We start from the raw sequence: 14,352 nt of genomic DNA on the forward strand, positions 1-14,352 counted from the left end.
TTATTGTCTGCCCCCTGTTTATTGACCCATTATGATTGGAGACGTACCTTCCTATCCACTCCTTGTATGTCCCTCAATCTTCTGCCTAATCTAATCAAGCCTGCTCTTCGACACTCCATGGAAAACAACCTCAGCCAATCCAAATTTCCTTCAAGATCAGACTCTCCCATAGAGACAACATCCTGGTAAATCTGTTTGATAGCCTCTCCAGTGTAACAGCCCCGATAGTACGGTCCACACAGTACTCCAATTATGCCCCAGTAAGTGTTTTGCCTGTTCAGTGAAACCTAATGTCTGTTATGTGGGCCCTTGTTGAACACCGGATGAAACTTGCTGTAAGGCACTGCAGGGTAGAGGGGGAAAAAAACAATTTCTAATCAATTTGCACATACAATGCAACATTGACCTTGGAAATATCCTGTTCCAAGTGAACTGAAGTATTGGCTGGGGAAGTATAGTTTTGTTTTTATTCATTGAGGATGAGGGCATCACTGGCTGGTCAGCATCTATTGCCCATCCCTAATTGCCGTGAGGGCAGTTAAGAGTCAACCACGTTGTGGGTCTGGAGTCACATGTAGGCCAGACCAGGAAAGGATGGTGGTTTCCTTCCCTGAAGGGCACTGGCAATCCAGGTGGGTTTCTCCAACATCCCCAATGGATTCATGATCAACATTTAGACACTTAGTTCCGGACAGCCCATTGAATTCAAATCCCATGGTCTACCTTAGTGGGATTCAAACCCAGGTCCCCCGATCATTAGCTGGGTCCAGAGGTAATACCATTAGGCCATTGACTTCATTCTCTATCTCACCCCATGCTTTCCCAGATCTGGGAGTAGTTGGTGGGGACAATGGCAAGCAAACTTTCCTTTTGGTTTACTTGAGTTCAAAGGATTGGGGGAGCTTTGATCTGTATCTGACCCTGTACTGTCCCAGTTTGTTGGGGTTGGGGGGGGGTGGTTTGCAGTACATTTATTTTGAGTTGAGATGAGTGGAGGTAGCTTTGCTCTGTAGCTGGGCCCGTGGAGTACCTGCCCTGAGATTGTTGGGGCGGGACAGTTCTGAGAGTGCTTTGCTTTCAGTTTAGAAGAGGGAGCTTTTCTCTGAATGGAGCCCTGTGCTCCAGAACAAATCAAAGAGTAGAGGGAGCTTTACTCTGTGTCTAACTCTGTGCTGTCCTAATCCTGGTTGTATTTATTAGGGACAGTGCAGAGGGAAGTTTTACTTTCAGTCGGAAAGCGTAGAGGGAACTTGACAGTGGACCTAATGCCATACTATCCTGTGAGTGTATGATGGGAATAATGCAGGAGGAGCTTTACTTTCAGTTTGAAAGAGTAAGTTCAGAAGATACAGGAACAGAATGAGGCTGTTTGGCCTTTCGAGTGTGCTCAGCCATTCGATCAAAGCTGATATGCTCCTCGCCCCCATTTTCCTGCCTTCTCTCTATAACTCTTCAATCAATTACCAATTATAAATCTGTCGAGCTCCTCCTTAAATTCACTCACCATCCCAGCTCCCACTCCACTTTGGGGGAGTGAATTCCACAGGTTCTCAACTCTTTGGGAGAAGTAGTTTTCCTTCTCAAGGACAGGGGACTTGTCTCTGAATTGAAGCCTGTGCTGTACCTGTCCTGTCGTTACTCATCTTGGGTGTGAAAGTTGTGTATGGATTACCACTTTCTGCTGATGCTATCCTGCTGTATTTGTTGACACCTGGTTTTGCTCACGGGGTAAGTGTGTCATGTTTACTCTTTTTGAATTGATGCTGAGACAGCACTTGAGATCGTTTTCAGGTGGGCAGAGAGAGTGGGACAGGGGGCTGGGGGACAAATGTAACACCAGTATAAACTATCCTCAGGAATTAGGGAGGAAGCTGGATGAAGAGCTTCTATTGTGTTTGACTTGCTGTAAACCCATTTAATAGGAGTGAAGTCCTCATCAAACAATGAGCGAGGGACACTACGGATGTCAGAATCCACCGAAGTTGAATTTCTGCAGTGCTTGGTACGTTCTCTACGATGTCCCACAACACTTTTGCATCCAATCAAATCTTTTGTAAATGTGCACACTGCTGTAGCTGGGTAACACAGCAGCCAGTTTCTACACAGAAGGATGCAAAAACATTGTGACCAGGGAATCTGTTGTCTTTCTGTAGGTTGAGTCGAAGATGGGACCCAGAGTACTCTGTAAACCGGCCCGCTGTTCCAGAGCTGGTCTTTCTGGATATTGTATATCCATTTGAAAGGGAGCAAGCCAGGCGTATCCATTAAATATCTGAGTTAAAACGGAGTGTCTCTGACAGTGCAGCCCTCCCTCAGTACCCTGTAATGGAAAGGCCAGGTTTGACTGGTCTGAATTCCCCTGGTTTGGGATTTGGAGCTGTGACCTTGTGCCCGAGCTGACAGTGCCGAGCTCAGAGGGAGCTGCTGCTGCTCCACTTCTGCAATGCACAATCCACCTGCCTGGAACTGCAAGTTGTGTACTCCACTCCCATGTGACACTGGGATCTGCTGCCCAGCTCTACAAGGAATCCGTCCATGATAGGTCCCTGGTGAACAAGTGAAGCCCTGTTGTTGACCTATGATGTGGTCCAAACTCTCAAGAAGAGAACGTCACAGACTCTTCAAGTGAGTGAGCAATAGAGAAAGGTCCCAGCATTATCCTCAGCACTGTCTGCGAGATGGGCTCCCCTTCAGTAACAGAGGAGGAGGGAGATGTCTGAAGAGGTGGAACTCAGACCATCAGATGATAAGAACTAGGAACAGGAGACCATTATGCCCTTCATGCCTGCTCCACTATTCAATAGGATCATGGCTGACACAGCATTCCTCGGATCCAATTTCCAGAAGATCATAAGAGTGGCACAGTGGTTAGCACTGCTGCCTCACAGCTCCAGAGACCCGGGTTCAATTCCAGTCTCGGGTGACTCTCTGTGTGGAGTTTGCACATTCTCCCAGTGTCTGCGTGGGTTTCCTCCGGGTGCTCCGGTTTCCTCCCACAGTCCAAAGATGTGCAGATTAGGTGAATTGGCCATGCTAAATTGCCTGTAGTGTTCGGTGAAGGGGTAAATGTAGGGGAATGGGTCTGGGTGGGTTGCTCTTCGGTGGGTCGGTGTGGACTTATTGGGCTGAAGGGCTTGTTTCCACACTGTAAGTAATCTAATATAACCATAAGACATAGAAGCAGAAACCAGGCCATTAACCCATCCAGTCTGCACCGCTATTCAATCATGGCTGATTAGTTTCTCAACCACATCTCCTGCTTTCTCCCCATTACCCTTGATCGTTTTGACAATCAAGAAGCTAGGAGAAAGTGAGGACTGCAGATGCTGGAGATCAGAGCTGAAAACTGTGTTGCTGGAAAAGCGCAGCAGGTCAGGCAGCATCCAAGGAGCAGGAGAATTGACGTTTCGAGCATGAGTCTTTCTTCAGGAATCCTGAAGATTCTCCTGCTCCTTGGATGCTGCCTGACCTGCTGCGCTTTTCCAGCAACACAGTTTTCAACAATCAAGAAGCTGTCTACCTCAGTCATAAATTCACTTAATGACCTGGCCTCCACAGCCTTCTGTGGCAGTGAATCCCATCGATTCCCCACTCTCTGGCTGAAGAGGTTTTTCCTTATCTCTGTTCTAAAAGGTCTTCCTTTATACTCTCAGGCTGTGCTCTTGGGTCCTAATCTCTCCAACCAATGGAAAAGACCTTCTCAATGTCCCCTCTGTCCTGGCCATTATGTATTCTGTAAGTTTCAATTACATCCCCCTCCCTCATCCTTCTATCGAGTATAGACTTCGAGTCCTCAAATGTTCCTTAAACGGTAAGCTTTTCATTCCCTCCCACCCTCCAAATGATCTCTCAGCCCCCTTCCTCCCCTCCACATTCCTGATGAAGGGCTTATGCCTGAAATGTTGACACTCCTGCTTCTTGGATGCTCCCTGATTTGCTGTGGTTTTCAGCAGCACACAGTTCTCTCCTGCTTTTATAGCCAAGTCCTCTCAAAAGAAATGCCAACATTGCATTTGCCTTCCTAACTACTGACTCAACTTGCAAGTTTATCTTGAGAGAATCCTGGACTTAAACTTCCAAGTCTCTTTGCACTTCAGACTTCTGAATTTTCTACCCATTTAGAAACTAATCCATGCTTCTATTCTTCCCATCAAAGTGCATGACCTCACACTTTGCCACATTATATTCCATCTGCCACTTCTTTACCCACTCTCCTAACTTGTCCAAATCCTTCTGCAGCCTCCCCGCCTCCTCAATGCTTGCTGTCCCTCTACCTATCTTTGTATCATCTGCAAAGTTAACCAAAGTTCTCCTAGTTCCCTCATATAGCTCATTAATGCATAAAGTGAAAGGTTGTGGTAACAACACTTAGCCTTGCGGAGCACCACTTGTCACTGGCTGCCATCCTGAGAAGGACCTTTGTATCCCCACTCTCTGCTTTCTGCCAGACAGCCAAGCTTCTATCCATGCTAGCACCTTGCCTCTGACACCAGGGCCCTTATCTTACTCAGTAGCCTCTTGTGCGGGACCTTGTCAAAGGCCTTCTGGAAGTTCAGGTAGATAACACCCATTGGCTCTCCTTGGTCTAACCTGCTTGTTATCTCCTCAAAGAATTCTAGCAGATTAGTCAGGCATGACCTCCCCTTGATGAAACCATGCTGACTTGGCCCTATTTTACCATATACTTCCAAGTGTTCAGAAATCTCATCCTTCACAATGGACTCCAAAATCTTACCCACGACCGAGGTTCGGCTAATTGGTCTATAATTTTCCATCTTTTGCCTTCCTCCCTTTTTAAACAGGGGTGTCACATGAGCGATTTTCCAGTCCTCTGAGGCCTTCCCTGACTCTAGCGATTCCTCAAAGATCACCAGTAACTCCTCCACTATCTTTTCAGCTGTCTCCTTTAGAACACTGCGTTGTAGTCCACCTGGTCCAGGTTATTTATCCACTTTGAGGCCATTCAGTTTTTCTAGTACCTTCTCCTTGGTGATGACCACCATCCTCAGCTTTGCCCCGTCACTCTCTTGAATATGTGGGATATTACTCATGTCTTCCACCATGAAGACTAGCACATAGTAATTATTCAGTTCCTCAGCCATTTCCTTGTTCCCCGCTACTATCTCTCCAGCGTCATTTCCAGCAGCCCGATGTCCACTTTTGCCTGTCTTTTGCCCTTTATATGTCGAAGGAGACTCTGAAGATCTTCCTTTATATTCCTGGCTCGGTCACCCTCACATTTAATCTTCTCCCTCCTTTTTTTTAATTGCCCTTGGTTGGTCTTTGTCAGCTTCCCAACCCTCTGGTTTCCCACTCCCCTTGGCCACATTTATACACTTTCTCTTTGGTTTTTGTGCTGTCCCTGACTTCTCTAGTCAGCTATGGTTGCCTCATCCTCCCTGTACCATGCTTCTTTTACCTCAGGATGAATCTTTGGCATGTCTCCTGAATTACTCCCAGAAACTCTTGCCACTGCTGTTCCACTCTCTTTGCTGCTTGGCTCCTCTCCCAATCAATTCTCCCCAGCTCCTCCCTTATGCCTCTGTAGTTGCTGATATTCAGCTGTAATACCGTGACCTCTGATTCTATCTTCTCCCTCTCAAACTGCAGAGTAAATTCAATGATATTATGATCATTGCCTCCTAGGGGCTCTTTTACTTTAAATTCCCTGATCAAAGCATTTTCTGCTCTATGCCTTGATTCACCAACTGCTCAAAAGTCTATGAATCTCAGCCTTAAACACTTACAAGGACTCTTCCCCCACACTCTCTGGGGCAAACAGGACCAAAGACACTCAATCGTCTGAGAGAAGAAATTCCTCCTCAGCTCAGTCGTAACTTGGTGCCCCTTTATTCTGAGACTGTGCCCTCTCGTCCTCAACTCTCCCAGGAGGGAAAGCATCGTCTCAGCATTTACCCTGTTAAGCCCCTTAATAATCCTCTCTGATTCAATGAGGTCACCTCCCATTTTTCACAATTCCAATGAGTTTAATCTTAATGCTCATAAGACAATCCATCCAGACCACGGATCATCCCGGTGAACCTCCTGTAAAGTGATTCCTGTTCAATGATATCTTTCCTTTAATGAGGGGACCAAAACTGCTGTCAGTATTCCAGATGTGGTCTCACCAGCACCTTGCACAGTTGCAGTGAAATTTCCCTTCTCTTATACTCCAACCCCTTTGAAATGAAGACCAATGCTCCATTAGCCTTCCTGATGACCTGCTGCGCTTGTGTGCTGGCTTTCTGTGACACATACACAAGTCCCCCTGAGTCCTTGTGTTGCAAGTTTCTGCAGCTTTTCTCCATTTCAATAATACTCTGATCTTTTTTCTCCCTGCCAAAAGAATCATTTCATATTTTCCTACGCTATACTCTATTTGCCAACTTTTTGTCCACTTACTGAATGTATCAATCTCTCTCTGTCAACAGTTTGAATCCAGAACACAACCTGCCTTTCCACCTATTTTTGTGTCATTCGCAAATGTGGCTGTAGTACATTCACTTCCTTCCTCAGTCATTAATGTACATTGTAAATAGTTGTGGTTCCAGCACTGATCCCTGTGGAACAACACTGGTCACAGGTCACTAACCTGAAAAAGAGACCCTTTATCCTCTTGTCCATGAGCTAATTCTCTCTAATCATGCCTGTTTAGTACCTCAACATCATGGGTTTTTGACTTAATCTTTTGTGAGGTACTCTGGAAGTCTAAATACAACACATCTGGTTCCCCTCTCTGGTTGAGACTTGCATGTAAAGCTCGAATAAATTAATTTGACCCGATTTACAGAAGAACATAAGAACCAGGAGCTGGCCATCTGGCCTGTCCAGCCTGTTCTGCCATTCAATAAGATAATGGTTGATCTTTTTTATGGGCTTCACTCCACTTAGTTGCTCACACACCATAGCCCTTAATTCCTTTACTGTTCAAAAATCTCTCTGTCTATCTTTGCCTGAGAAACATTCAGTGAGCTATCCTGAATTTCTTCATTGGGAAGGGAATTTCAGATTGAACGGGGTCAATCCTGCAGTAATTCTGCAGAGAATCCAAGGATTTTTGGGAAATGACTTGCATGGATAACGAGGAGTGAGTGACTGAGAGTTGTTTCGGTACTGTGGCGATACACCAGAGGGCGAGAGTGGACCACACAGACAAGAAAACTTTGTGCCTGTCCAATTAAAGTCAGCAGCGGCCACATTAAAGTGCGTCAATGTTACAAAATTGCTGTTGCCACAGGCATCATATAAAAATTCCTGGAATTTCTCATTCGAAAAGAAGAGAAAAATCTGCTACAGGCCTCTTGCTTTTCTTAGAGTCATGGAGACATACAGCGTGGAGACAGACCTTTCGGTCCAACTTGTCCATGCCGATCAGATATTCCAACCTAATCTAGTCCCGTTTACCAGCATGTGGCCCATATCCCTCCAATCCCTTCCTATTCATATACCCATCCAGATGCCTCTTAAATGCTGTAATTGTACTAACCTCCACCACTTCCTCTGGCAGCTCATTCCATACACGTACCACCCTCTGCGTGAAAAAGTTGCCCCTTAGGTCTCTTTTATATCTTTCCCCTCTCACCCTAAACCTATGCCCTCTAGTTCTGGACTCCCTGACCCCAGGGAAAAGACCTTGCCTATTGACTATATCCATGCCCCTTATGATTTTATAAACCTCTATACGGTCACCCCTCAGCCTCCGACACTCCAGGGAAAACAGCCCCAGCCTGTTCAACCTCTCCCTATAGCTCACATCAATTTGCTTTTCCAAAATGCAGCACCTCACATTTATCTAAATTAAACTCCTATCTGCCACTCCTCAGCCCATTGGTCCATCGAATCAAGATCCTGTTGTAGTCTGAGGTAACCTTCTTCCCTATGAGCTACACATCCAATTTCGGTGTCAGCTGCAAATTTACTAACTTTGCCACCTATGTTTACATCCAAATCATTTATATAAATGACGAAAAGCAGTGGACCCAGCACCGATCCTTGTGGCACTCCACTGGTCACAGGCCTCCAGTCTGAAAAACAACCCTCCACCACCACCCTCTGTCTTCTACCTTTGAGCCAGTTCTATATCCAAATGGCTAGTTCTCCCTGTATTCCATGAGATCTAACCTTGCTAGTCAGTCTCCCATGGGGAACCTTGTCGAATGCCTTACTGAAGTCCATATAGATCACACTTACTGCTCTGCCCTCATCAATCCTCTTTGTTACTTCCTCAAAAAACTCAATCAAGTTTGTGAGACAAGATTTCCCACGCACAAAGCCATGTTGACTATCCCTAATCAGTCCTTATCTTTCCAAATACATGGAAATCCTGTCTCTTAGGATTCCCTCCAACAACTTGCCCACCACTGATATCAGGCTCACCGGTCTATAGTTCTCTGGTTTGTCTTTACCGCCCTTCTTAAACAGTGGCACCACATTTGCCAACCTCCAGTCTTCTGACACCTCACCTGTGACTATCGATGATACAAATATCTCAGCAAGGGGCCCAACAATACTTCCCCAGCTTCCTACAAAGTTCAAGGTTACACTTGATCAGATCCCTTTATTCACTTCTTTGCATTTCCAGCACTTCTTCCTCTGTAATATGGACATTTTTCAAGATGTAACCATCTATTTCCCCATATTCTATACCTTCCATACCCTTCCCTACAGTAAATACTGATGCAAAATACTCATTTAGTATCTCCTCCATTTCTTGTGGCTCCACACAAAGGCTGCCTTGCTGATCTTTGAGGGGCCCTATTCTCTCCCCAGTTACCCTTGTGTCCTCATATCTGTTTGGAGAATCCCTTTAGAATCTCCTTAACCCTATTTGCCAAAGCTATCTTATGTCCCCTTTTTGCCCTCCTGATTTGCCTCTTCAGTATAGTCCAACTACCTTTATACTCTTGTAAGGATTCACTTGACCTCTCCTGTCTATCCCTGATATATGCTTCCTTGTTTTTCTTTACCAAGCCCTCAATTTCTCTAGTCATCCAGCCTTGCCTTTCACCCTATAAGACCATAAGACCATAAGACATAGGAGTGGAAGTAAGGCCATTCGGCCCATCGAGTCCACTCCGCCATTCAATCATGGCTGATGCGCATTTCAGCTCCACTTACCAGCGTTCTCCCCGTAGCCCTTAATTCCTCTAGACAACAAGAATCTATCAATCTCGGCCTTGAAGACATTTAGCGTCCCGGCTTCCACTGCACTCTGCGGCAATGAATTCCACAGGCCCACCTCTCTCTGGCTGAAGAAATGTCTCCGCATTTCTGTTCTGAAATGACCCCCTCTAATTCTAAGGCTGTATCCACGGGTCCTAGTCTCCTCGTCTAACGGAAACAATTTCCTAGCATCCACCTTTTCCAAGCCATGTATTATTTTGTACGTCTCTATGAAGTCTCCCCTTAATCTTCTAAACTCCAACGAATACAATCCCAGTATCCTCAGCCGTTCCTCATATGCTAGACCTGTCATTCCAGGGATCATCCGTGTGAATCTCCGCTGGACACGTTCCAGTGCCAGTATGTCCTTCCTGAGGTGTGGGGACCAAAACTGGACACATTACTCCAAATGGGGCCTAACCAGAGCTTTATAAAGTCTTAGTAGTACATCTCTGCTTTTATATTCCAACCCTCTTGAGATAAGAGACAACATTGCATTCGCTTTCTTAATCACAGACTCAACCTGCATGTTTACCTTTCGAGAATCCTCGACTAGCACTCCCAGATCCCTTTGTGCTTTGGCTTTATTAATTTTCTCACCATTTAGAAAGTAGTCCATGCTTTTATTCTTTTTGCCAAAGTGCAAGACCTCGCACTTGCTCACGTTAAATTCCATCAGCCATTTCCTGGACCACTCTCCCAACCTGTCTAGATCCTTCTGTAGCCTCCCCACTTCCTCAGTACTACCTGCCTGTCCACCTAACTTCGTATCATTGGCAACCACATTTGCCAACCTCCAGTCTTCTGACACCTCACCTGTGACTATCGATGATACAAATATCTCAGCAAGGGGCCTAACAATCACTTCCCCAGCTTCCTACAAAGTTCAAGGTTACACTTGATCAGATCCCTTTATTCACTTCTTTGCATTTCCAGCACTTCTTCCTCTGTAATATGGACATTTTTCAAGATGTAACCATCTATTTCCCCATATTCTATACCTTCCATACCCTTCCCTACAGTAAATACTGATGCAAAATACTCATTTAGTATCTCCTCCATTTCTTGTGGCTCCACACAAAGGCAGCCTTGCTGATCTTTGAGGGGCCTCATAGGAAAATACTGTCCCTGGACTCTTTTGTTATCTCATGTTTGAAGACTTCCTGTTGTCCAGCTGTACTTACACCTGCGAACATCTCCCTCTCATGGACTTTTGAAAGTTCTTGCCTAATACCATCAAAATGAGCTTTCCTCCAATTTCGAACTTTAATGTTTAAATCTGATCTCACCTTTTCCACCATTATTTTTAAACTAATGGAATTATGGTCGCTGGCCTCAAAGTGCTCCCCCACTGACTCCTTGCCCTGCCTTATTTCCTGAGAGTAGGTCAAGTTTGGTTTCTTCTTGAGTAGATTCATCCACACACTGAATCGGAAAATGTTCTTGTACACACTGAACAAATTCCTTTCTGTCTGAGCCCTTCACACGATGATAGTCCCAGTCGATATTTAGAAAGTTAAAATCCCCTACCATTATAACTCTATTATTCTTACAGATTACTCCTTACAAATCTCCTTACAAATTTGCTTCTCAATTTCCTGATGATTATTGGGGTCTGTATAGTACATGGATGTGATAGAGCAGGAAATTCTCTCTGGTGTGCCAGTACTGTAAAGGAGTGTTGTTGGGATAGATGGAATCTGTATTTTTATGATGTCATCGTGCACAGATGCTTTGTCTCTTCCATTTTACCATCTTTTCTTTTGTGGAATAAACTTCTGTTTTATTAGTAAAACCATATTTGCAGCATTTGTATGTTTGCGTTTCAGTGAGAGATCACCTTGTCAAATAAGATGACAACAAGCTGTGATCTACCAAGCAGATTTCATTCTGGGATCTGACTTTGTGCAGTAATAACTCCAGTTGGGCTCCGAACATTGGCGAACAATCCCAAATAGGCATCTGACATTGTCAATGGAGCAGGGACATTGTCAATGTGCCCCCTCCCCCACCCAAGGACACTCTCAATGTGCGGGTATTAAAAATGTGAGCACAGATCAAGGATAAAATGCAGACCGTGAGACTGCATTGACACCCGTGGAGTGATAAGATATTGCATGAAATCTACGTTTCTGCAGATGGGCCAAAGACTGAGGATAGTCCTTGGATGAAGTGAACTTAGACTCCATTCAAACAGTTTCTTCTCAATTTGATATCAGACACTCTGGCTGTGTTTTTGTAACAAATTGAGGAAGAGCCGATTCCCTCAGAGACTGGTAGGAACATGGAACTCCGTACCAAAGGGAGCAGTGGAGAGGGAGAGGGGTATTGCATCCAAAGGAAGTTTGATAAATAAGGAAAGAACAAGAAGAATGTTTTGTCCATTCAGCTGAGGTGAAGAGGGTTGGGAAAACGTTGATAAGGCAGACACTGGCACAAACCCTTGGCTGAAATGGCTAGTTTCTGGGCTCCAAATTCCAGGCCACTTCCTTGTTTCATATGAATCTTGGAAACTGTCAAGGAATTGCAATTGCATGCCCCTGCCAAGGGGTGGTACTGTAGTGTGACATGTTTACATGGACCATTTCCATTATGAATCTGGACCAAGGATTGTCGACAGATGTAGTTTTTGATTTATTTTCAGTGTGTGTGTGTTTAAATACATATGTGTTGCTGTGTTTAGCTTCCCTGTGTGCATCCCTGTACATACATGAGCATAAATGTGAACATGCTTCTGTGCGCACACATACACACTCCATGTGTACAGTCTTTGTGCAAATGTTTCTGTGGGTGCCAGGGCTGTAAACTCGTAATTGAGGATAAGTCACATTTCCCTTTCCTCAGAAAGGCCCTTTGTGCAAAATAAGGAATATTTTTTCATTGATTTATTGAATTTAACACCACGTTGGGCAGCACGTTTGTCGGAAATGTTTTACAGATGTGCAGTGTGCTGCAAAAAGCTCTTGTAATTTATGACTCACATTTCAATCTTTATTTGATGGCAGCTGTTAGAAAAACAGACCCAGCCTTCAGCGCGACACAGTGTTAGTGTTCAGTGAGACAGGCTGTTATAAAAGTGCAGCCTGGACAGAGCTGACACACAACCGACCCACAGAGGCTTGTAACCCAAGCTTTGGAATGAGAAGGCAGAGGTTGAGGTGAGGAGTTCAGCACCATTGGATCTGGGAGACAGGAGGTTCAGCACAGATGAAAGAGCAACACTTCGGAAAGAAGGAAATAGAAACTCTTGTATTTGGAAAGCGTTTTACACAAACCCAGGATGTCCCAAAAGGTTTCAAAGTCAATCAGGACTGTGCCTTCTTGTATTGTTATAGACGGTGTGTGCAGCCACTTTATGAACAGGAGCTTCCCACTGAGAGCAGGGTGATAATGTGACCAGTTTTATTGAGGTGTGGGAGACACGTTGGAGGGGTCTTCAGGCAGAACTCCTTGATTATTCAAAATTGTGGCAGCAGATACTTTAACAGGGCAGAGGAGACCATAGTTCAAAATCACCTAGAAAAGATATAATCTCCAACATTGCAGCACTCCCTCAGTACTGAGTCTCCAACAGAGGGTTGCTTGGACAGTCTTCCCCTTCCTTCAACATAGGAACAACAGAAGGCCATCCCCCCCCGCCACCAAGTCTTTTCCACCAATCAGTGAGATCATTGCTGATCTGTGTTCTAACTCCCTGTCCTTGCTTTAGGCCCAGATCCCTTAATTCATTGGCTGAATAAAAATGCCAGAAGTCACGCAACACCAGGCTTTAGTCCACCAGGTTTATTTGAAATCACAAGCTTTCAGTGTAGTAGGCAATAGACATTAAACAATAGGTGCAGGAGTAGGCCATTCAGCCCTTTGAGCCAGCACCACCATTCATTATGATCATGGCTGATCATCCATATCCTGTTCCTGCCTTATCCCTTGATTCCACTATCTTTAAGCACTCTGTCCATCTCTTTCTTGAAAGTATCCAGAGACTTGGCCTCCACTGTCTTCTGGGGCAGAGCATTCCATACATCCACCACTCCCTGGGTGAAGAAGTTACTCCTCAACTCTGTTCTAAATGGCCTACCCCTTACTTTTAAACTGTATCCTCTGGTTCTGGACTTAGCCATCAGCGGAAACATGCACAGTGCCTTAGTTCAGTTGATCAGTCTGTTTATCTATCTCAGATCTGTCTTCAGCACTGAGTTGCTTCCTGAGCATGAGCACTGAAGGGGTTTGTGAGTGGAGAGCTGAGAGGGAAGTTCAGCTGTTAACAGAGGCATTTGATAAGCTGCCAACTGAAAGATTATTGTGGAAACGTCAAGGTTTGTAGAGTTGAGGATCATGTTGTCAGCACTGGGAGAAGACTGGCTGGCCAGGTGAAAACAGAGAGCCTGTTTGAATGGGTATTTATTTGCTTGATCGAATGTATTGTCTGGAGTCTCGAAAGGATTTCAGCTGTAACTTCAGCATTTTACAACTGATATTAAGAATTCTGATGAGGGGAGCGCAGGCATGAAGGCGAAATTCACAGATGACACAAAGAACAGTGGGAAGGTATGTGGTGAAGGAGATGTGAGGAGGTTACCAATGGTTCTGGATGTGTTCTGTGAGTCAGTGAGTGCATATCAACCTGACAGAGCACAACGTGATGAAATGTGAACTTGTTCACTTTGACAGGAAGAGTAAAAGGTGGATGATTTAAATGGTGACTGTCTGCAGAATTCTCAGGTGCAAAAGGATCAAGGTGCTCAAGTGTATGAGTCACAAAACATTACCCAGCAGGTACAGCATGTAGTCAAGAGAGCTCATGAAATCTATCCTTTAAAATAACAGGAGTAAAAGTAAGGAGCTGATATTTCAGTGACACAGGACATTGGAGAGACCACAACTCAGATATTGTGCATATTTTTGGTCTCTCTGCTTAAGGATGGACATAAATGTGTTGAAGGTAGATAAGGGGAGGTTTACTGGACTGATCCCTGGAATGAATGAGCTGCCTGATGAGGAAAGGTTCACTAGACTGGGTTTGTTTCCACTGGCCCACCCAAGAGTGACAGGCTGACCTGACTGAAGTCTAGGAGTCCCTGATTAGGAGTTCCCAACAAGGGGCACATGGAAAACAGGTTGCCTCATGGGGTTGAGTCCAGGATTAGGAGACACTGTTTTAATATGAGGGACCTCTGTTTCAGGACAGAG

The sequence above is a fragment of the Chiloscyllium punctatum genome, chromosome 35 (assembly GCF_047496795.1).
Source record: "Chiloscyllium punctatum isolate Juve2018m chromosome 35, sChiPun1.3, whole genome shotgun sequence".
Lineage (NCBI taxonomy): Eukaryota > Metazoa > Chordata > Chondrichthyes > Orectolobiformes > Hemiscylliidae > Chiloscyllium > Chiloscyllium punctatum.